The sequence below is a fragment of the Triturus cristatus genome, chromosome 4_1, assembly GCF_964204655.1.
Source record: "Triturus cristatus chromosome 4_1, aTriCri1.1, whole genome shotgun sequence".
Lineage (NCBI taxonomy): Eukaryota > Metazoa > Chordata > Amphibia > Caudata > Salamandridae > Triturus > Triturus cristatus.
In genome coordinates, this window is record NC_140585.1 from 189,899,776 (window position 1) to 189,925,595 (window position 25,820).

The window sequence follows — 25,820 nt, forward strand, 5'->3', positions numbered from 1 at the left end:
GTTCCTCACATTTAAATTTCTCCCAAAACAGAAAATAATAAACACAACTTCAACAAAAAGAATTGCATTTCTATTATTCATTTCTTAATTTACCATATACATCCCCTCTCAGACTCTAAACTCACCTTTAAAATTAGTTAGTTGTGAAAGAAATGTGGCACTCAAACAGCAGATTATCAGAGCCAGGATCTCTGTTCTCTACACCTCTCTCCTCTCAGCAGAACCAGATAATGGCAAACTTTCCCTCTCTTTTTCCACACATATACATGTTAGTTTCAAATCTCAGTGCTTGCCCCTTTTTTTCAAATGTAATCACACATTTCTATTGGTTGAAAACCAACCCTTTTCCAAAAGTACCCTTCCCCCAACTTGACTTCTGCCTAGTACCCTTCCCCCAACTTGACTTCTGCCTGCTACCATAGCAACAGCTCATGGAACACTGCTGTGTGGAGTCAGGTCAGAAGTTCGCCAAACAATGTTTCAATTCCACAGAGCAAGAGTGCTTGACTTTTCAAACCTAACAGCAAATCCATAGTACTGTTCTTTGGTAACACATTTTTCTGTACCAATACAAAACATGCTTCTATTAATTTACACATACAGCCTAGTTTTTATTCTAGAATGGTATGAAACAGCCAATCAGTTCTTTTTTTTTTTTTTTAAATATGTATGCCTCCATTTCCAAACTGTCTTTCTTTTCATATTGCCATTCTACTGAAAGACACCTCCTGAGTGCATCCAGTTCTCCTTTGAAGATGTTCACAGTGTGGATTGTAGGGCACCGCTATGTCTTCTGGAGTGAAAAGTATGCAGAGAAAACAGATATGGTGAGAGACCTTGCTTTGCCAAATGTAGACATTAAATGGATTGGTCAGAGAGGGTTAAAGTGGCACCAATTAATGCCATTGGTGAAATCCTTCATGCACATCCAACACCCTGACCTCATAATAGTGCACTGTGGTGGCAATGACCTAGGCACTTTGACTGGGGTAGGTCTGGAAATGCTTATGAAGGAGACCTTTGCACAACTGTTTTCACTTTTCCCTAAAACTGCCTTTGTGTTTTCTAACATATGCCAAAGGCAAAAATGGAACTGGTCCAATCATTTCTGTCCGCAGATTGACAAAGCAAGAAAGCACGTCAACAAATCTGTTTCTGCTTTCCTCCGTGACTATGGTATGGGTTCCATTTACCACAACAACTTGCGTTATGACATGCAAGACATTTATAGAGGAGATGGTGTACACTTCAATGATGAAGGGAACAGAGTCTTCCTCTTGAACCTTAGACTCTGCATCGGTACTTACTTGTAGGTACCACAAGAAAATCACTTCATAAACACAACGGCTTTTTAGAGCCCCCTAATATCTAAACACTTAAATCTGATTTTCATTTCTTTTTTTTTTTTTTTTTTACCGTACGCTTACCGTACGCGTACCCCGTGATTTTTTTTAAAATCAATAAATGTTTTCTTTGTACTTTTCTGTCCTTCTTTGACCCCCTTACAAATGTTAGGGGGTCTGTAACTCACCTCCTTGCCCCCTTTTCTTGTTATCACTCTTTTTTTTCTGAGTGAAACACACGAAATGGCGGCCGCCGCTTCCTGGTTTCGACCGATTCGAATGTTTACTAAGATCTAAGAGCCAATCAGAATCGCGCTCGCGCACGCCACCGTACGCGTACGGTAAGCGTACCGTAAGCGCACCGTAAGCTGGCTCAGATATATATATTGATTTAAAGGCTATTTTCTCAGAATCTACTGAACAGATTTACACCAAACCTACAAAAGGCACTTCCTTGACCTGAGGACTACCTCTCTGCCAAATTTCTAGTAATTCTGTTCAGCCGTTCGGGCTGTAGCCCTGTCTAAAGGTCCTATGGAAAAATGCATGGGAAACACGCGTTTTGGGACCCCCCTTTTATCTCAGCCCCCGCTTGACGAATCCCCCCGAGACTTTCAGGGAAGGAGCGGAGCGTAGCGCCCCACCTATTTTGAAAAATTCGCGAGGATTCGTCGACCGGCGCCAAAGTTATTCAAAATAGAATGTTGCGGATTTCCTATGGAAACGTGGTCCTAACTATAACTACCTACTGGCGACCGCCAGTAGGTAATATATATGTATATATATATATATATATTCACACACAAAAAACCTTACAGGGATGTTATAGGTAAGATTTTACTCATACAAAACCAGTGAAATTCAGCCGTTATAGCTACCTTTAGAGTTAACGACAACTCACACCCCTCAATGCACTGCTTCTGAACTCACATATTACATAATTTATGACATGGTCAGTGACATCACTGATGACATCACTGATGGCATCTCAAATGACATCACTGATGACATCAATTAGGCTTATGGATCTCAAACAGACAGTCTGTTGGACATTACTTTTTAGGAAGTTTGACTATTGATGGGACAGATGGATCATTCTAAGGTGTGGCGAGTCACAAGGATTCAAGGGGACCTTTGGCCATTTTTGAAGTTTTGTTTTTTAAATGAACAGTAGCGGTCTCAAGCCTCTGAAAAGCAAATCATTTGAAGATCAACCAGAGAACTGGGTTTTAAAAGAGAGCACAGACCAGCCATCTCTGAATCAGTGATGTTGGAAGGTATTGCAACAATAAGACAAGCCACTTAAAATAAAGATGTACAAGCAGGCCCTGGTGAGAGAAACAAGAATGCATTCATACATTTTAGGTCCTGCCAATAACCAACCAATGGTAATCCTAGGATAGATGTTTTTTGGTCCCAGAAGTTAAGGGATACCCCAACACCTGTGTCTGTCATGAAGAGTCAGGTATTAAGTTGGACAAGAAGTTAGCAATGACTGGGCAGGTGACGAAAGTGGTGGGAAGCTGCGTGGGTCTACTTAGGCAACTTCAGGATTTGGTGTTGCTCCTCTATTTTTCAATTATGCAAACTGTGGTGGCAGCACTGATTGTGTTGTGGCTGGACTATGGCAATGCGTCAAACATTGGGCTCCCGGATAAGTTTCTGGGTAAGCTCCAAATAGTTACTAACGACGCTACAAGATTAATGTTTAATCTACCAAGATAGATGCATGACCCGCCATTGCTAGGTGGCTAATTGGTAGACTAGCGATAAGAGACCGATGGTAATTAAGTGGTATAAAAGTGTTACTACTAACTAACTGTGAACTGCCACAGGTAAAATTAGAAGCAGTCTTCATTTTGGTGACAAAGAAAGCATTTTTCTAATGGGCTAACATCTATACATTTGTGGAAATTAGTTTGTAAGCATGACATTTTTTCTCAAGTACCACCAACAAAGTTCAGACTGATATGAAACAGTTTTTTCTGCACAGAGAGAAGGAGAGAGCTATTTCTATTTTCTCAAGCCCTTCCCAATATTTTCCAATTCTACAAGACAAAGGTGATCTGTTAGTATATCATGGGTCATGGATACCTATGTGGTCTTTTTAAATACAATGCATATCAGATTTTGTTGATATGCAAGTGAGGAGTCAATAGAATTATTGACTGAATTAGACAGTGGTTGACCCAGACCAAAGGATACCAGAGATGCCTCTGGTATCTGTCAAGTTCAGAGTTGAGAAAATAATATCAAGTGAATAGTCAGTTGAATGAGTTGCAGTGCAAATACATCGAGACTTTCCTTATGCTTCGAGGTTGAGGATTAAATAAGTGATGAAGAGAGTACCATTCAAATACTGAATTCATCAAGAGTGGAGTGAGAACTTTGTGAATGGCTAGGTTGAGACATTTGCTTCAGGGCCAAAATGAAAATAAAGGAGAGAGATGGAAAGGGACGACAACGTCAAATGAAGATTTCCAGGTTGTGGTCTCTTGCACATCAGTGGACTGGGGCCCATCCTTCTTGGATTCAGCAGTTAACATATTGTGTCTGAGTTGTCATGTTATGTTAATTTCTATTCATATAGCGCAAAGTCACCAACAGGTCTCTAAGCGCTTAAAAAAGGACCCAAAACTTAGAACCTACCATGCCTCCTGGAGCTCGGCGAGTCTAGATGAACTTATCCAAATGCCTGACAGTGACGCGCGACGTCTCCCGGCCGTCACAAGCATGGAAGAGATTACGTTTCCTCCTAAATGGGAGTAGGGTGACTTTCCTGCGCAAGGTATCCAGACGCTTGTTCCAAAGCTGGGGAATCACAACTGAAAAAGCTCGCCCCCCCCAAAGTTTCTTTGTCAAAATATGGACATGCCAGCAGGCTTGCCTCAGACAATCGGAGGCATCATCCTGGCACATATTTCTTCAAACAGTCTTTGATGTAGCCAGGTGCTGCTCCATGCAGGGCTTTGTGTGCAATGCAAAGACCCTTAAACCTCACCCTCTGCCTAATTGGGAGCCAGTGTAGTTGTTGTAGCAGAGGTGTGGCACGTGCTCTTCTCGGAAGTTTGAAAATCTGTCTTGCCGCGTAATTCATAACCACCTGAAGTTTCCCTAATAGTTTGTCAGGTATCCCTATGTAAACTGCGTTACCGTAGTCCAGGCATGACACAATTAGGGCCAACACCGCAGTGTGCATGGTGGAAAATGACAACAAGAGTACAAGTTTCCAGAGTTGCCTCAAAACTCCCCACTACAGCGGTCACCTGATTGTTCAGTGTTATCTTGGTGTCCAGCCTGATGCCCAGGCTCTTCACAATTGGCACAGGTATCGGGTTAGTGCCTAGCTCTTGTGGCCAGAAGGAATTGGAGCAGTAGCTGGCCCCTGGGATAATAGCAAGCTCTTCCGTCTTGTCAGGATTTACTTTCAGTGAATTAATGGTCATCCAGTTCATAGTTAACCGAAGAATATTCTGCACATTGGACTGTGCCTGTGTAGAGCTGTCGATCTGCATCATTAGTTGCGTGTCGTTGGCACAGTTGAACACCTGACATTCAAGTTTCACCAGTGCTTCTACCAGTGGCTGGAGGTAGATGTTGAAGAGCAGGGGGGACAAGACAGAGCCCTGCAGAACTCGTCATGGCAGAGCGCCATTCCTCGATATGCATTCCCCCACTTGAACCCTTTGTGACCGATCCTTCAGGATGGAGGCAATCCGTTAGAAGACCACACCAGTAACTCCCAGCAGCTGAACATGGGCCAACAGCTGAGCATAGTTCGCTGTGTCAAACGCAGCTGAGAGATCTAAAAGGATCAGTGCTGACGATTCCTTCTTGTCGGCTGCGAGCCTCAGCTCATCCAGCACTGAGAGCATCACCAGCTCTGTGTTTTTGTGGGCCCTGAATCCCGCTGAACGGCCTGTAGCAGCTAATGTTCCTCCAAAAAGGACGAGAGTGTTCTGAGCACATGCTGCTTAAGTACTTTAACCAGAAATGGAAGTCTGGAAATAGGTCGAAAGTTCTTCAAGTTTTTGGTGGCCGCCCTGCCTTCTTCAGCGCCGGAGTCACCATAGCTTCCTTGAATTTGGGAGAAACCTTCCCCGTTGCCAAGGACGGGTTTAGAAGGAACAGCGTCTCTGGCTCTACGCCAGGGAGGACCATTTTGAACACCCTGGGAGGGCAGGGGTCTACCGGTGACCCTGATATCACTTTAGCCATAACATGCGCTAAACCGTTGATTGAATCTAGAGCAGGAAAAACTGAGAAAATACCACACTGAAAGTCCAATGGATCTACCACTAAAAGAGGGCAAAGGCTTATGCCAGTGTTACCTATTTCTATAAGGATGTCTTTAACTTAAGCTTGTAAGAAGTCGTGTATCTTATTACAGTCATCCAAGTTGGCAGCCATCCTCTGTTCCTTCTTTTGACTCAACTCTCTAAGCACTTTGAAGGTCTCCTTCTGAGTATCCGTGGCCTCCTTAATCTTCAGCTCGTAATACACGCATTTAGTTGCAATGATTGATGCTTTATAGAGGGCTAGCTTTGCTTTGTATTCCTCCTGGGCCTTTGGGTCGCATAATTTCTGCCAGTGCCTTTCACACTGGCGTAGGGCCTGTTTTTCCCCTTTTAATTCCTCCGTATACCATGGGGCACCCTTCGCTACATTCATTAGCCTTTCCCTCCGGGCAGGAGCCACCTTGTCCATGGCTGTCCGCAACCGGCAAGTAAATTTCTCGTGCTCCTCATCCGAGTTCCCGGGCTGTTTCCCTGGGTGCATTGTCTCGTTTAATGCCTCCCTCAAACTGGCATCCTCTATCTTGTGCCAATTCCGTACCATCCTCCACAATGGAGGAAGGAGACTCTCCAAACCTACTTGTCACATGTTCTCTTGGAGTCAGATCCCAGTGGTAATTGAACTCCCCCATTACTAGAATCTGTTGGTATATAGAACATAGATCACTAACCACTTCATTGAACAGATGTTAAATGAAGGGGTTCACCGAGGTGGACGGTATGCTACTACCACTATCAGGCAAGAAGATTTTAGTCCAACCTTAATCCCTAAGACCTCTGCCCCATCCATGGTCTCTTCTACTATCTTCTCAATGGCCAGGGCCCTGCAGCAAAATACTGCTACCCCCCCCCCCCTCCTTTCTTCCCCTGTCGATTAAATGTCAGGACATCATAGTCTGGGGAAAGGGAGGCCACTATGTTGGGCCCTGATGCATCCTCTAGTCATGTTTCCGTTAGTGCAAGGATATCTAGCTCCTTTTCCTGGAGCAGCCCAAAGATTTCCAGATTATGATTCTGAAGGTACCGAGTGTTCAACAAGTTGGCCCTTAAGCTGAAGGGGTCATCTGAAAGCACTCCTATAGCCCTCTGAGTCTGAGTAACACTCTTCTCTGGCAACCCCTTGTTCACTAACAGGTTGTCTAATAGAAGCTTATCTTCTAATGCTACAGGAAGGGCTGGTGTGTAGAGTGTACCTTTTAGTTTGCAAAGTTCCTCCATAGATTAGATACATTTTTGACCAGGGGTCCTGGCCCCTGGACCCGGTCGTGTGTGGACGGGTGCAGACGGGCTTGCCTTAGGCATGCCTCCAGTGCGCCAGTGGTGCACCCACTGCGCGCCTTCGTTGCGCGTCCGTGCAGCGCCCCTGTTTATATACATGCAATTGACTCCCTGGAGCGCGTCAGTAAGGAAGTGGCGTCGCTCTTCGCACCAGCATATGGAATGTACCAAGGGACCAACCGAAACTGGCAGTCACCTGTCTCTGGTGAGTTACCCCCAAGCAAAATCAAGTTCAAATGACACAATCACAAGTTTAACGCTTAAAATCAATTAAGGGATGTTTCAAAGAATGTAGCAGCAAGTAGTTTGTTTAACAATGCCCCTGTTTAAAAGCTCCCATCAATGTGCAAAGGATCTAGTAGTACCAGGTTTGGGCCAACTGCGTCCATGCAGCGCCCCTGATTATATACATGCACTTGACTCCTTGGAGTGCATCGGTAAGGAAGTGACGTCGCTCTTCGCGCCAGCGTAGGGAGAGTACCGAGGGACCGACCGGAACTGGCAGCCTCCTCTCTCCGGTGAGTTACCCCCAAGCAAATTCAAATTACACAATCACAAGTTTAACGCATAAAATCAATTAAGAGATGTTTCAAAGAATGTAGAAGCAAGTACTTTGTTTAACAATGCCCCGTTTAAAAGCTCCTGTTAATGTGCAAATACTCAGCAAAGGATCTAGTACCAGGTTCGGGCCAACTGCGTCCGTGCAGCGCCCCTGTATATATACATGCAATTGACTCCCTGGAGCGCATCAGTAAGGAAGTGACGTCGCTCTTCGCGCGATGTCTGTACAACTGCTCCGGCCCATTTTAGTATCTCGCAATTACCTACTAGAACCCACTCTGGTCGGATGGAACTTTTTACTTGCCCATTAGCGTAGAGGGAATAAACACAATTATCAAAATTACTGTCCACAATTTGCCATAATCAAGGACGCAAGACTTAATCTCTTGGCTCTCTGGCTTTTATTATCAGCATAAAGATTTGAAGATACAGAGTCCTCAATACGAGGCACAACAAGTACATAGGCACTAACACAAATGCTACCCTACGGAGAATCCGCATACGGCTAAAAATAACTAAAAACACAATTTCTAAAAGCATGAGGTAGAAAACTACCAAGCCAATGTCGATATTAGGGACACTGGACCATACCATCTCTGTCCCTACTCTGTACTAGATGACATCCCTACTTAGCAATCCCCAAGACCCTCAATCGAGTAAAAGGTGTCAGAGTGAAACTTCCTAAGAAGTCTTCACTAGAGAGCTTGATCTAAGTTGCCCCCTCTATCTCTTCGCCTAGCCTTCCTCTGCTCAGGGCCGCTCTGATCTGCCTCCACCCTCGGGGCGCTGTCCCTAATACAGAACCCCAAATCTCAGAACACGCCCTTTGCGCCTCCTCTTCTGCGGGGTCGACTTTCAGTAATTTTCCACAGAGCGCTGTCCAGTTCCATCGTCCATCGCTTGGCCTTGAGTCCCAGACGCCATCCGCACTAGGAGTTACGATTGGCACATTCCAATGCACTCCCATGTCTGGCTTTTTCTACATAAGTCAATTTGTGAACAAAGAGCTTCTCTACTAACGAGCAACTGTCCTTGCACCTGGGGTGAGATCATGCAAGGCAGACATACTTCACATCTTTTAACTTGCAATTTACTACAGCCTAAAACCTTTACTGGAATAAATCCTTTTGGCCTATTGCCCTTGGCTAACATAAGAAAATACCAGGCCTTTCGCCTCAACGATATATGCGAATTCTGGCCACTACTTCGATTACACAAGCAGGTTTAAATCACAGTATTGACATTTACGTCTTTCTTTCATGTGTGGTCAAACTAAACAGTCTACAGACACGAATTCTAATCTACACATTTTAACATCACATTGTTCAAAGGACTAAGCTCTATGCATTGCTTCAATATATACATAAGATGCTTGTACATAGCTAACACTTCTATTGAAATCAACATAGGTTATATAATTCTTAATACATTGCACACAAAATACCTGAGTACACATTTGATTATATGCGGGTGTCGACTAACAGTGAATATAACGCACCCCTATGATTTTCAACCTTCTAAGCGCTACATCAGTTCCCCCCTATGACATCTGTCATCACACCACTACAATCCCCTTTTCTGAACTGATTTAAACCGTACTAGTCATGGCTCTGCCATGTCGAATTCCCTCCATCCTTTTAAGACTCTCATATTGCTGCTCCTGGAGCTTCGCCATCCTCTTCTCGTTTGCCCTAAGAGCTCTCTCAACCTTGCCTCCTTGATACCACTTCCATGCTTTCACGCATCCCCACAAACAAATCACGCAAACTACAGCAATGATAATTGGCTTCAGCACTGATCCAAGAAATCCTCTTCCCAAATTCGCAAACCACGTTCCCACTCTTCCAAATCCTTTTCCAATCTTCTCCCATACATTCTCCTCCGTCAAGTCCATAATCTCCTTGTGAATAGTTGTGATGTTATCTATGTACTTCCCTATCTCTTTCGTGTTGTCTGGAATATATGTGCAGCATTCTTGAACCTTCAATAATTTGCAGACTCCGCCTTCTTTGGCTAATAACACGTCTAACGCAAGGCGATTCTGCATAACCATATTTCGTATCGACAACATCTCTCCAGCCACCAACAACAAGGACCTCGCCGTGTTCATAGACAACTCATCAACTACAGTCGCCAACCTCCTGATCTTCACGTCATTCAACACCACACCCATACTAGGTATCATTGCTCCGTATATGTCCCCAATCACTGCACCTGCGTTTGCAGCCCTCCGTCTTCTAGAATGTCGCTTCGTCTCTAACAACTCCAAGTCCTCTGTGTGATAAATCTTTGGGAATATGATAGCCAAATAGCATATGCCATACCAATTCGCGGGTAGCCTGACATAAGCATTCTTCCCACAAACATAATACACTGTCGGAATCACTTCTACTGGACCTTGCATAAAACCCTTAACAGAAGCGTCCAGAGTGAAAGTCTGAGAACAGGTGCTATGTCCTACCGCAACCTTCTCTGTGGCCGATTGAGGCCGCCCAATGCACAAATTCCCTCTCTGCACTTCATCTAACGCTATTGGTCCATAACTTCCCTTTGACCTGTGAGCCCTCTCCTCCTCTGTCCAATCTACTGGACTATCTCCTGTGTCTCGTGTCTGGGTCAACTTCCTATACCTGTCTTCTACCTGATCAATGAATTTTTTCTCCGTCTCAGATAACGCACATGTCAGGTTATTCCTGTGAGCATACGCCGTATCCAACTTCACAGTCGGTCTAAAATACTTCAGGAGTCTGTCCTCTTTCTTATAGTAATCATACTTATTCAAATGCTTGATTGCTGGAACTTCAGGAAGTACTGTGTCAAAATTTGAAAAGAAATACTCGAACTGCCTCCTGTCATAAAATAGACTGAGCAATAAACTACAAGAAATCCCATATGTCAATGGGAGATGATGATACTTGATACCTTCATCCACTGAAGCAGGCAACTGCATACACACATAGCAATCCTTCACATCCATCGCATCAACATACTCATACAGCAGCTTTGCATACGCGTTAAGCTTAAAATCACCCCTCGACAAATCCATGTGGAGTCTGCGATCATCCCTCAACTTCGATATTCCCTGCTCTCTGATACTGACACCTCTCTGTTCTGGGGTAATAGGTGTGGGTGCTCCCTGAACCTTTCCCTCTTGCCTGTGAGCCACCATGTACGAACTTATCACTACTGCAAATATGGTGACTATCACAACTCCTATCAATGTGCCTATTATCAATTTAGCCCTACGATGTGGGTTTGCAGGATCTGCCATCTTCAGAATATACTCAGTGTCCAATACAGTCTCTGGAAAGGTAAGTCTCTTTCTCATTAATGTCTCTTTCGTGAACTTTAGGCAAACCTCCCTAACTTTTCTTCGTTCTATAACGGAAAAAATCCCTAATTTTGTTCTTCTTCCGCTCGGGTCTAGGTTATCTTCTTCTCTGCTTGCAACCCTCTCAAATCAATCCAACATAACCGCTGGTCCCAACAGCTCCAGGACTCCCTGCAATATTTCGAGCCTAAGAATGATCATTTCTTGTGGGTCTGGCACAGTAGTGAACGTCGGGAACTCCAAATTGTCCAAGATCATACCTCGAATGACACTCAGGAAAGGCGGACTCGGAATATGAATTGTCAGAATTCCTTCGATCTCCAATCCCGGAACTTTCAACAACACTTCCACTCTCTGGAGCGGGACACTGTTGACCAATGTCATCGACCTCAATCTTCCCGTGCTCGGTAACCCTGGCATCAGTCACTTGATATGCCCACTCTGGTGAAGCGTACTTCCGACTTGGCACTCTTGTTCTCCTTGATCTTCTCACACCTTGAGGATTCTCCTCGTCGCCTGATTCTTCTTCTGGCTCCTCCGATACTGGTGCAAGATCTGTGTCCGGTACCGACCTTAGGTTTACCCGATTCTGTCTTGCGGGCCAAACCCTTTCTGCTTCGGTTGCACCTCCGGTCTTCCCTTCAATACCCTGTGCACTGATCTCCTCCTCTTCGGCAGAACTCGATTCCGTACTACCCACTGCACCTCTTGCTCCTTCGCCTGTTTCTGGGTCAGTACTTCTTTCACGTCCTTCCCCAACTCGATTCAGTGCACCATCAGCCGCTTCAGCAACCCTTACAGCTTGACTGGCCCTCTCAGGTGATTCTATCGGCTCAGCTGGACTTTCGATCTCGAGAGGGGCTGTATCTTCTAAGGGTGCTGGGACTCGGCGGGTATGGGAAGCATGCACCCAGTTCGGTAAACCTCCACACTTAACTGCTGTGTTCGTGATGAGGATCACTTGAAATGGGCCGCGCCACCTTGCATCCAAGCAACTCTTCCTCACGTGCTTGCGAACTAGGACCCAGTCGCCTGGACACAGGTCGTGGCACAAGTCACTCGCAGCTGGAACCGTTGCTGTCTGCACCTGCTGAGACACAGAACGGACCACGTCAGCAAGGCCTTTACAATAGTCCAGGATCATATCATCAGTGATATTTATCAGAGCAGTGGCAGGTATTGCAGGCAAACGCATCACTCTTCCCATGAGGATTTCATGGGGAGACAACCCAGTTCTTCTATCAGGCACACTTCGGAGGCTCATAAGGACCAAGGGTAATGCATCAGGCCACTTCGGAGACGTAGACGAACATACTTTCGCCATCCGAGCCTTCAGAGTTCCATTCACCTGCTCCACTATCCCTGAAGCTTCTGGTCTATAGCTACAATGTAGTCTCTGATCTATATTCAGGGCAGCACAAAGCAACTTCATAACTTCGCTATGGAAATGAGTTCCTCTGTCCGATTCAAAGGACGTCGGGAACCCGTACCTTGGAATGAGTTCTCTCAATAGTAGTTTTGCTACCGTGAGCGTGTCACATCTATGTGTAGGGTATGCCTCCACCCACCTGGAAAAGACACATACTATGACTAGTATGTACCTCAACCCATTACACTTTGGCATCTCAACAAAATCCAGCTGCATCCTATTGAAAGGTCCTCCTGACCTCCCTATGTGGCTCAACGTCACAGCTGTCCTCTTTCCTACATTCATTTGCTGACAAGTAACACACCTCTGGCACACCGTTTCAGCCACTGCCCGAAACCTTGGGTTGTACCAGGTCTGACGAAACACTCTCATCATTGCGTCTCTCCCGAGATGCACAGCACCATGTATCAGCCTCGCCATGGGGTTCAACAACCCTTCCGGCAACACTGCTCGTCCATCATTCGAAACCCATATATCCACATCTCCTTTCTCACATCCAGCTCGTATCCAACTGTCTCGCTCCTGATCAGAAACCCCTTCCTGAAGCTGTTTCAGTTCCTCCCAAGAGTCTGCCATTGCTAACATTTGATCATACACCAACTCCCTCTCAGTTTCTTCAATGTGAGTCCCCGTAAAATTGCATCCCTGCTCTGCACAAAACCGAGCTACTTCATCAGCATAGTTGTTACCCAACGAAACAAAATCATTCCCCTTCGTATGTGCAGCACATTTAACAACGGCAATTTCATCAGGGCCTTGCAATGCCTCGAGCAATTTTCGTACATGATCACCATTTCTTATGGGTGAACCTGACGACGTCATAAACCCTCTCTGGGACCATAGCTGTCCGAAGTCATGAACCACACCAAACCCATATTGGCTGTCCGTGTAAATCGTTACACGGATCTTTTCAGCTGCCAAACAGGCACGAGTCAAAGCAATGAGCTCGGCCACCTGCGCGGAGTGTACTCCTTCTAGACAAGCGGCTTCAACCACACCCGTGATGGTGCATACAGCAAACGCTGCTCTCAGTCGACCGACACTGTCTCTTAAACATGAACCGTCCACAAAGAAAATCTCATCTGAAACTGGGAGTGGTTCATCGACAATGTCAGGTCTCGGTTTGGTGCATAGTTCCGTAACGTCGAGACAATCATGGTCCTCACAATCTTCATTATCATCTACTTTGGGAACAGGTAACAATGTAGCAGGATTTAAAACAGCACACCTCTTCAATGTCACATTATCGGCTGCAAGGATAACTTGCTCATACCGAGTCAGCCTATTATTCGTGAGGTGCTGTGTTTTAGTCCTAGTCATCAACAATTCAACAGAATGTGGCACATGTACAGCAAGAGGATGACCCATCACAATGCTCTCACATCTCTCGATGCTGACACCTGTTGCCGCAACGGATCTGAGACATCCGGGCAACGCAGAAGCTACTGGATCTAAAGTAGCTGAGAAATAGGCAACTGGTCTACGGACACCTCCATGATTCTGAGTTAACACTGCTAATGCGCAACCTTCTCTTTCGCAGCAGAACAATGCAAATGCCTTGTTGTAATCCGGCATTCCCAACGCAGGAGCGCTACATAAGGCTTCTCTCAGCCTCAGAAATGATTTCAAACAGTCGTCGTCCCATGGTACCGGATCACTTACATCCTTTCGCGTCAGCCGCTGTAAAGGCTTCGCTTCAAAGGAAAAGTTTGGGATCCACTGGCGACAATAGCCCACCATTCCCAAAAACATTCTAACTTCCCTCTGCGTCGAGGGAACTGGCATTCTCAGAATCGCATCAATGCGATCTGGAGACACCTTTCTTTTACCCTTTTCGATTCTGTGCCCCAAATACTGTACCTCAGGTAAACAGTATTGCAACTTGCTTGGAGACACCTTGTGACCATTTTCTCCCAAGAAGTTCAGCAACGCAATTGTATCAGTCCTGCAAGCGTCTTCTGTTTCTGACGCAACAAGCAGGTCGTCAATGTATTGCACCAAAACAGAATTTCGCGGCAACACAAGACTTTCGAGATTCTTCTTTAGGAGCTGATTAAAAATCGATGGGCTCTCCGTATACCCCTGTGGGATACGACACCACGTTAATATCCGATTTTCTAGTCTAAATGCAAAAAGAAATCTGCTCTCTTCGTGTAGGGGAATCGAAAAAAATGCTTGACGCAAGTCAATCACCGTGAACCATCCAGCTTCACATGGGATCTGAAACAGTATCACAGATGGATTCGGTACCACTGGACAACATGGAACGACTATGTCGTTTATTTTCCGCAGGTCTTGCACTATCCTGAACTTCCCACTTGGTTTCTGCAATCCCATAATGGGCGAATTACATGGACTACCCATAATCTCCACCAGTATTCCCTGCCTAATCATAGACTCGATCACAGGTTTGATCCCAGCAATCGTTTCAGGGGATAATTTATACTGAGGTGTTCTCGGGAATTCCGCGTTTGGCTTAACCTGAATCTTCACTGGTTCCACTCCCCTGACTAAGCCAATCTCCTCTCCACTTAGGTCCCACACATCAGCCGATACTGATTCCCTCAAATCCTGTGGAAGCTCTTCCACTGTCAAAGCTGGGTACACTTCCACGCACACCCGCTGATTTGCAACCTTGAAGGTCGCATCCTCATCTCTTGTCTGCACCTCTACTCCTTTCGGGGTACAGTAAATTGTGCAATTGAGCTTGCACAATAAGTCTCTCCCCAACAAACAAACAGGACTAGAATCGCACACCACGAACTGGTGTCGATCCCTAAAGTTTCCTATCCTAACTGGAATCGGTTCTGTCAAGGGGCTAACTAGCCTTTTGTTCGCTACTCCAACCACTTGTATGCTTTCTCCAGAAAGGGCTACACCCGGAACTACTGCTGATCTTATAGTTGACCTGGTAGCCCCCGTATCAACCAAAAAGGTAGTAGGGTGTCCGTCGAGTTCTGCTTCCACGAAGGGTCCTCTCTGATCCACCTCTAGAATGGCCCTAAGTATGCAATCATCATCCTGGCCTAAACTCAACTGGGCCAGCAAATCCACATCTTTCTCCTCGCTTACTTCAAACATGGGCATCTGTAAATAAGTTCGAGCTCCCTGCTGTATGTTCTGTATTCTGGGTGGCTGGGGAACCTGCACTTGCGAGATGCCGGTCCCCCCTTGCATCATTCTCGGTACAGTCACCGTCTGTACCTGTTCCGCCCCAGGGACCTGACCCATTCCTCCCTCTATCTGTGGCTGATTATAGGGGTTCAAGGGACACTCGCGCCTCCAGTGTCCCACCTGGTGACACTGGTGACAAGCTGTCGTCTTTTTCAGTATTGCTACATCTATGCCTGTCCTAGGGTCTACGGGCCTCGGCCTTCCCTGACCCTGCACGTTCTGATTCCCTGTCTGGTAGTTTCCCTGTCTCCTTACCACTGGACCCCCATTCGGCGGTCCCTGAGCAGCTTGCATCTGAATGAGCAATAGGTTATCCTTCATCTTCTTGTGTTTCGACTCAATCTCATCCGTGCAGTACCTGGCGTACCGCAAGATTTCATCTACGGGCTTATTCTGCCAACAGATTAAATGCTGCTGTATCATGAGACTAACCTCGGGCTTCAAACCCAGCACGAACTTAGACACAAACTGTCCCATATCCTTCGTTTCCAGCTCATCTAGGCCACTGTATTGCTTAAAAGCCTTCAAAAGTCTCTCATAAAACTCATGTACTGTCTCCTTAGGCTCCTGCACCGTCCTGTCTATTTTCACCCAATCAATGTCTTGGGGTGAAACCTTCGATTTCAACCAGGTAATTACTTTCTCATACAGCCTCATCACCGCAGGCGACGGACCATTTGTAATCATATTCCTCTCAGGCTCATAGTCCGGCCAATCAACAGCAATTTTACATGCGTTCCACAGATCTCCTGGAACCACAATATCAAATAAGGTGTTCAGGTCTATCCACAATACCTTCGAAATCTTAACAAAACGCTCAACTTGCTTGTACCACTCTGCAGGCTTCTCCCTGAGCCTGGGAAAATCATTCGTAAATGATGCCAAATCCCCCCTGCTCCATGGTACATGCACATATCCTCCATTCGCCACTTCCCTCAGGGGAAAGGTCTTTGCTAGTAACAACCCTTCACCCGGGGTCCCTACTTCCGCTCCCCTAGAGGTCTTTTTCTTTGACCATTTCTCTTCCCATTTATCCAGCGTCAGCCATGGCCGATTGGCTAGGACCAGTTCTCTGGCATGGGACCTCAATCCAACAACCCTCTTCTCCTCCAACTCTCGCTCAGTATAATGCATCCTATGGCTTCCTTGCAACACCCTAGTCCTGGATAAATCCACATCATATTCCTTCGCCAATCCCCTCAATTTCTCGTGTGCCATTCGTGCTTTCCGCGTCACGTCTTTCGCCACGAAAAACAGCTCATCTGGATTGTAAGATACTATCCTCTCAAGAGGTAGACTTCCATATATAATTTCATCTACCTCTGCCTTGAGCCTTACTATGTCTATCATCCCTGCCTTCAAGGCTCCTTTCAACACCTGACAACTTGCTCCACGTCCCTCATCATATTCGCATTCCGGTTCCTTCCCTCTCCTCTCTTCTGGTGTTTCTATGGGAGCAGAATAACTCTTAAAGTCATCTCGAGTTTTCTCTGCTTGGCCCACATTCCTGTTCAGGTGCCTCTCCGACGGTACCCATGACCTTAAATCTGATCTCGACTCCATCAGGGTCCTCGGCCTCTCCGATCTCTGGTCCTCTTCGCCCCTAGATGTATCTGACACCGCTGCTAATGGTGTACTCCATTGTACAGGGCTTGGAGGTCGGGCCGTTGCCCCTTCCAACCCACTTTCCCCGCTTTCTCTCCTCGTTCTTTCTGCCACTCGTTCTGACCTCTCACTTCCTTCTGATTCCGGACTGTATATTGACACAATCGGTCCAATGGTGACCGGTACCCTCAATGCATCCGGTAACCTCATCTCTCGTTCGATCCTCCCACTAGCCTCTGACTGACTCCGTGAACTCTCTGTTCCAAACGAAACCAACCCTTCTACTCGGGTCTCGGGTTGGATCGTTACCCTTCTAGTTTCTCCCCTCTCACCCCACCTATCATCCTCTTCGTCCGGATTATAAGGAGGTGGTCTCTCGTCTAACAGTCTTTGCAATACCCCATCATCGGAGTCACTCTCCTCTTCCTGTGCTTTCACATGCCTTATCCCCGTCGAGTCTATCAGCACGGGATACAATTTCTCTTCCTCAATTGTCTGCACTCTCCATCTTTTCTCCGCTGCGTCCCACTTGGCATCCTGAAATGCCCTAATCGACTTCCTCATCCTCTCCTGACTTCTTCCCTTTTCCTTATCATGCGCTGCTCTAATCCACGCATGTAATGCTTCGAACTGCGCCGGTCTTGGCAAGGGTCTTAAGGACCCCATCACCATCTTCAGTTGGTACAGCACTGCTAATCTAAATGAGCCATACCTCGGGAACGCTAATTCCCCTTCACCTTGTGTAATATTGTGCCAATTCTCAATCCAAACTATAGTATGTAACCCCACATTCTTCGCCATGTAATGTGCTGGGGTGTCCTCGGGAGGGGCTTCTTCTCCCTCTCGCACGACCACATGTTTATCGCCTCTACACAATTCTCGCAAAACCCTGAGACACTTCATGATGCGCGAATTCGATCTCACGCTCTGTTTACTTCTTGTTCTTAAATCCTCCAATAACAGCGCGACTCACACCAACCGGCCTATCACAACGCGACACCCTCTGACGTCACCTTCCTCCGTTCGCAGCAGTTCCCTTCTCCAAACACGTTTCACGCTTGCTCTCGTCCCATTCATACACTGAAATAACCAATTAAGTTACTTCTCTGGCTGTCCGTCCACAGCCTCTGACTGTTCGTCCACAGTCTCTCGACCTTGTTGACCTCGTTTGGCGCCCGTCTGCCCCCGTCCGGCCAGACAGATCGCCACTGATAGGTTACTAACACTCCGATCCGCACACAACAACCCACGACCAGCGTTAAGTTGCCATACACACACACGTTCGCTCCCCCTACCTCAGTCCAGGTGATCGATGGTACCTCACGATCTCCTTTGGGTGGTCAACAAAATCTATCTCAGGTGTCTTCTACACCACAATTCCCGGGCTGCGCGCGCTCACAGCCTGATCTCACAATCACACGACATACACATCAACTCCGCAAGACATCACACAACAAATCAACACCGCAATCTACAACATCTCATTTTCATACTCACTCCTGGAACTGCTGCTTTTGGCCGCGCTGCTACTCGCCGTCGATGCTCATCTGCTGCCGTCTGCTGCTCGCCATCTGATGATTCAGCATCACTTATCGTCTCTTGGGCCTCGAGGATCACTTATCCTTATCTAATCTAATCGTCCCTCGCTATCGGAAGTAACCATCCGTTTCTGCTACCAACTGCTCCGGCCCATTTTAGTATCTCGCAATTACCTACTAGAACCCACTCTGGTCGGATGGAACTTTTTACTTGCCCAATAGCGTAGAGGGAATAAACACAATTATCAAAATTACTGTCCACAATTTGCCATAATCAAGGACGCGAGACTTAATCTCTTGGCTCTCTGGCTTTCATTATCAGCATAAAGATTTGAAGATACAGAGTCCTCAATACGAGGCACAACAAGTACATAGGCACTAACACAAATGCTACCCTACGGAGAATCCGCATACGGCTAAAAATAACTAAAAGCACAATTTCTAAAAGCATGAGGTAGAAAACTACCAAGCCAATGTCGATATTAGGGACACTGGACCATACCATCTCTGTCCCTACTCTGTACTAGATGACATCCCTACTTAGCAATCCCCAAGACCCTCAATCGAGTAAAAGGTGTCAGAGTGAAACTTCCTAAGAAGTCTTCACTAGAGAGCTTGATCTAAGTTGCCCCCTCTATCTCTTCGCCTAGCCTTCCTCTGCTCAGGGCCGCTCTGATCTGCCTCCACCCTCGGGGCGCTGTCCCTAATACAGAACCCCAAATCTCAGAACACGCCCTTTGCGCCTCCTCTTCTGCGGGGTCGACTTTCAGTAATTTTCCACAGAGCGCTGTCCAGTTCCATCGTCCATCGCTTGGCCTTGAGTCCCAGACGCCATCCGCACTAGGAGTTACGATTGGCACATTCCAATGCACTCCCATGTCTGGCTTTTTCTACATAAGTCAATTTGTGAACAAAGAGCTTCTCTACTAACGAGCAACTGTCCTTGCACCTGGGGTGAGATCATGCAAGGCAGACATACTTCACATCTTTTAACTTGCAATTTACTACAGCCTAAAACCTTTACTGGAATAAATCCTTTTGGCCTATTGCCCTTGGCTAACATAAGAAAATACCAGGCCTTTCGCCTCAACGATATATGCGAATTCTGGCCACTACTTCGGTTACACAAGCAGGTTTAAATCACAGTATTGACATTTACGTCTTTCTTTCATGTTTTAACATCACATTGTTCAAAGGACTAAGCTCTATGCATTGCTTCAATATATACATAAGATGCTTGTACATAGCTAACACTTCTATTGAAATCAACATAGGTTATACAATTCTTAATACATTGCACACAAAATACCTGAGTACACATTTGATTATATGCGGGTGTCGACTAACAGTGAATATAACGCACCCCTACGATTTTCAACCTTCTAAGCGCTACATCACATATACACACATCAATATCAATTCTTGATCCCCACTCCCAGCAGCTTGACACTGTATAGTAGCCAATTGTAAAGTTGTTCAAAACAGATAGCTCTTACCATAGTGAATCTGGTTTACAATTACATAAGAAAAGATCGTTGGTCAGAAATGCTGATAGGCAGATACAGCTGTCTGCTGTGGCTGTGCCAGTGGCTAGTCTGGAGTCCATTTCATACACAGTGCCTTTCCCATTTGGAAAAGGCTGGGGGAAGCCATTGAGCCTCACTGACACCACTAGACTATGATGGAGATTAAGAAGGCCTCATGGTCATTTACTGAATGGGTAGGATGCAACTGGGATGTGTTATGGGTAGGGATCACAACAAATTACCTATTCATTTCCATTTTTAACGTATTACTTTCACAAACCATTATTTTCTGAGAAAATATTTGCAATTGTGTAGAAGAACCATGTTTATTAACTGCAAAAGGAATAAGTGTATAGTTATTTGCAGATTATATTCCGCTAAAGGGTATAATGTATATATCTAACATCACTCACATGGTCAGGTTTCTTGGCGCATAAACTGACATAACGCTGCTGGCCAGGACTAGTTGGTGTCAAGGAAAAGCTAGTTGTGGTACTTGAATACAGTGGTAGAGTGTTCCAAAGCGACAAAAGACCTGGGTTTGTTCTGGGTTTAGCTTGAGCCAGTGGCTACCCAATCAATTCTAGACTCACCTCAAACGGATGTTGAAGATTGCTACCAAGGAAACATTTCCACACAGCTGAATGATAAACTTTGATACATGTATACTGGCGGAAAAACTTGGCATTGATGTTTATGGTTGAATATAGATGTTCATTTACTCGGGCGATAGGACAGAAAATGTGTGGTCCCTACATTCAAGAAGGAAGAGAGGAAGATGAGCCCTTCAGACTAAGTTAGAAAGATGTGATTTAACCCAGAAAAACCAAAGCAGGCTACAGAATAAAGTTATTATTGGTGTTAAACGACATACACAGATCATGAAGAATCATGGTGATGGCACCTCTGTTGTCTTTGTCCATCCTGAGATCATGCAGGAGTGCAATGGAGTCTAACTTCATGCAGTGTCCTGGCCGGCTAGAGCATAATAGAAGTGTCTCCAAAGAGTCAAGAAAGCTACGCATAGGATTGGATACATGGCCTCCAAGAAACTTGACGGAAGCTGGGAAGAAAGAGATTGCACAGTAAGAAATAATATCGGCAGAGTCAGCCTCAGGTTTTATTAAATGAGGGAACTGCCTTTGCACTTCTTTTAAGTAGAGGAGGATTCTAAAGTCATCAGTTATATAACATTGGATGATGGAATTGTATCAAGCTACTGATGAGCCTGTAGTGAGGACGGGGTTTTATGTACACAAATATATTAGCATAAGCGCTTTAGATATAAAACGCCATCTTGCCACTTTGCTGCTTTTGCACACGACACGGCAGGTAGCTGTTATTACAAGAAAAGCTGCTTGTTTGCTTTTCTGCACATGAGAACGGTCTGTTGTTCACATCCCTAGACGTGCACTGCAACCTTAGTCTGAACACTGTGTGCAGAAGCCGTCAAGGTCAAATAACAATGTATGCTTTTGAATTCAGGTTGATTGGCCCACGCTCTAGACATAACACGCATACAGCTGCAAATACCTGAAACTCGGGTGCCTTTAATATTGCATTTGCATGCATGATTCAGGCACTTGGAGAAAACCTTTCCAGACACAGAGAGCAGAGCTGATCCTGTGATGTGATTCACCTAAGCTGATATTGACGGTATGGGGTTCCCCATTCAAGCCTAGAGACCTTCTATTAGTTACATAAAACTAGTTTACTAGTGAAGGGAGGGTGGTTGTTTTCCACTATCATTGGTAATATGATTTCTCCCTTCATTTTCTATGGTATTGTAACAATGCTGATGGTTTTGCTTTTAATCATTTGCCTGCTTATGTTAGCCAAAGTACTGCACCGTAGAGCACGTAGTTAAAATAAACATTTTAAACTTTACCGTGACTCTGATTACTCTTGTTGTGGACTGATATGAGAATAATAACGAAAAGGTGTTTCTGATTCCCACCATTCCTGAGAGTACTCTAAGTCGCTTGTTCTGGGTTGTCTAATCATTGGTAGCTTCGAGATGATACGGAGAATGAATGAGACACTGATGCTAGTCTGATAGGGGTTCTGGGTACTGAGGTGAGTTTTTGGTACACCACAATTCACTGAGGTCCTGGTTTCCTGCGCATAGTTCTGTGCATGAGCAGAATCCCTGCAACAAGCCCTTACCAAGTATGCATGTGTTGGAATGTACATAGCACAAACCTAGCAGGAAGCACGTTAAAGGAATATATGGAGATGATGAAAGCTCATGTATATCAAGTGCGAATTTACGAATTCTATTCAATTACTATTCACAATTGGATGGCATTTAACATAGTTATTATTTTGTCTGGCCACCTTGGTGGAGTCAGGATAGATCACAAGTTAGAAGTGTGATCACTTCTCTGAAACCTTTGATCAAAGAAAATGGAGTCTTCTAAGAACAATGATGGAGAGGATTAAACTCCACCAAAATCTCAAGGTACGTTGCATTATGTTATTGGCATCTCTATAGTATTTGTTCTACTGTTGTAGGTCCTTGAACCACTGTCGGCAATCCAGTGACTTTTTAATTGTTTCTGACCTAACTGAAACGTTGGTGCCTCTAACAATCCCATGCGTAGAGTGTTTGCTTGATTAGACTCATTCACCCCCCATCCTTCTGTCTTTTCACAGGTATTTTCTTGTTGTGAAAACAAATGGATTGCTGTACCACTTGGGCACTGTGCATTCTTGCTTTTAATTCCTTTACCCTGGGCCAGTGGGTATGTTTCTGTGACCCTTTCAGTACAACCTGAGGCTTAGGGCTTTTAAACCTGGCAGGGATAGGATACAGTAGGCTTTTGCAGTGACATCAGGTATTAGAGACTCTGAAAGCTGAAAAAAGACAGCAGGGCTATCAGTGTGTCCAAGACCTGACTTGCTCTGTCTTATATACCAAGCATACATATACCATTGGTAGATCTCATACAAGTTGCTCTTGATATCTTGATACTTTGTGGTGGTCCAGCCAGGTCATTTATCTATGCATCTGTGGGCCCAGGATGATCATACCACTTTTACCAGGCTCTTGTGCTTCTTATCAAGCTGGGATCAGAGTAAGTCTTTGCCAGTGCTCGTGGATACGTTTTACGCATTGCTCTGGAGCAAGTGCTTTACATTTCCTTTGCGGTAACATATTCCTGAGTACTGTAAAAGACTTAGGACCTGATTTAGAGTTTGGCCGACAGAGAAATGCCAGTCAGGACAACAGAGTGCTTTATTTTGTCGCCCTGCCGCACATCCCAGCCACCAAATTTAGAGATGCCCAAAGGCCCCATGTACATCTCTCTACATTAGCAAGAACCACCGTCATGAAGGTTCTTGTCAATGTAGGAAGCGTTTGACCATCAGCCATGACAGCCAGCTATCAAGCTTTTCAAAAGTTTTTTTGTTTTTCAAAAACAAACACCCCCAGAGTGGGACTTTTTTTAAAGGAAAAAAAATAACTAATGTCGCCCACACCGTGGGAGTTTTCTTTCAGGGTGAGAGGGTTACTACAGATTTTTTCCTGTACCTCGCTGCCAGGTTATTCCTGGCTTTGATGGTTAGGAAATAAAAGACTTTAAACCGTCTGCGCTAAATAGGGCAGACAATGTAATGTCCTGCCCCTGATGTCCCATACTCCACAGGGCCATGGGGCAACATGGGCTCAATAAGTGGAATACTTGCTACCTGCCAATCACTCGATGAGGCAGGCAGAACAAAGGTTTGGTGGGAGGGGTACCTCATGACAGAGAATCCTGTATGCCAAACTTTATATCAGGCCCTTACTTTTGCTAAGCTCTGAGGTAAGTCTTCCACATACTTCATTGGTAAATATTTTTCAGTATTCTTTGATAAGTCTTTTGCAGTGCTTACAGTTAGCCTTTCACCGTGCTCTAGGGTAAGTCTTTCACAGTGCATTCTGTAGTAAGGCCTTTGTAGCTGGCTTGAGTAAATCATAAGCAGTGCTATGCAGTATGTATTTACCACTTTCTCAAGGGTAAGCATTTTTCAGTGCTCAAAAGTAGGTATTTTTCAGTATTCTGCAATATTTTGAAACACTCTGAGGTGAGTCTTTCACAGTTGTCTGCATTTTCTTTCAAATGACTCTGTGATGTCTATTGCATTGCTCTGGGGTAAGTCTTTCACAGTGCTTTGTGGCAATCCTTTCATTGTGGTCTGCAATATATTTTATCACTGCTCTGTTTGGAGTCTTTCACAGTGCTGAGAGAACATCTTTCACAGGCATATCGGGCAAGTCTGGGGTGAGTCTTTCATAGTACTCCGTTGTAAGCCTTTCAAGGTGCTTTGTTGCATCCCTTTGACAAATGGGTGAGCTAAGTATTTCACAGACAGTGGTCAGTGTTTTAGGGCTCTCTTTGTTAAGTGTTTTATAGACCTATGTGTTGAGCCTTATATAGGCTTCTATGACAAATTTTACACTTATCTGTGTTCTGCCACAACAGCCTGCTCGAATTGTTCACAGATTTATGCAGTAAGCCTTTAGCAGTGCTCTATGCTAGTATGTCATTCACAAAATAATAAAACACAGCTTCCCAAATAAAGCCTAACTTAGCCATTCACTGACAAAAGAAGACCAGCATTTATTAGTGCAGAAACCCTTTCACAACCTTCTTCCAATGTAACCACTTTCTGCAGCATGTCCAGTCACTCCCTGTTAGATATAAGAGCCTGGGTATGTTCTTCCCCTAAACGTTTTGCCTTCTCCTCTACTGGTTGCTGAATTTGTTTTCTGTAAGCCTTAGGCACTTTACCACTGCTAAACAATGCAAAAGTGTTTGTGCATTCTTCTTAAAGCATGGTAAAATTGGCTTACACCCAATTGACTTATTTTATTTACTTAAAAGCCCTTAGCAAAGTGCACTTCATGTACTAACCAGTGCCTGTAAATGAACTGCTACTAGTAGCCCTGCACTTATTGTGCCACCCACTTATGTAACCCTGTACAACATGCCGCAGACCTGCTACTGCAGCCTGTCTGTACATATAAAAGGACAATTCAGCCTGGCAAAATAAGTTAAAGCTCAGATTTTAATAGCTATGTCACCCCTAAGGTAGGCCCTAAATAGCTAACATGGGCAAGGTGCAGTGTATTTAAAAAGCTTGAGCATATACTCTTAAGTTGTATATGTCTTGGTAGTAAAAAGTTCTTTCATTCGTTTTTCATTTTGGGGTGCCTACCTCTTCCACAGGATAACATTGGGTTACTATATTACATTTGATAAGTGCTAACTTTTGAATAGGAATGGGTTCAAATGTCATGTTTAAACTCAAGCGAATTGTAATCTAATATCCTCTTTAATGATAAAGTCAGATTTTAGACCACAATTTTGAAAATGGCACTTTTAGAAAGTTGACATTTTTCAGTCTGAACCTTCTGAGGCCTGCTAGGAGTTTCCAACATCAATGTATGCATTGACTGCTTTCTGGCCTGACATAGGACTCCGTGGTTCTTGGGGGGACTAAGATTCCAGCTTTGTTGTTTGCAGTCAACATGCTGCTAATATCAAAAACTCCTAAGTGCCAAGAGATCATCTTTAGCAAGTTCAGTGTCTTCTGCTCAGATCATGGTATAGTGATAAATGAAAGCAAAATTTAATTCATAGCCATACACCCACACAGAGGTTTGAAAGAAACAATATTGCTTGAGGCGAAACGGATAGAAAGAGTGAATGAATCTGACTATCTTGGTATCCGTCTGTCCGTCTGTCCAGTA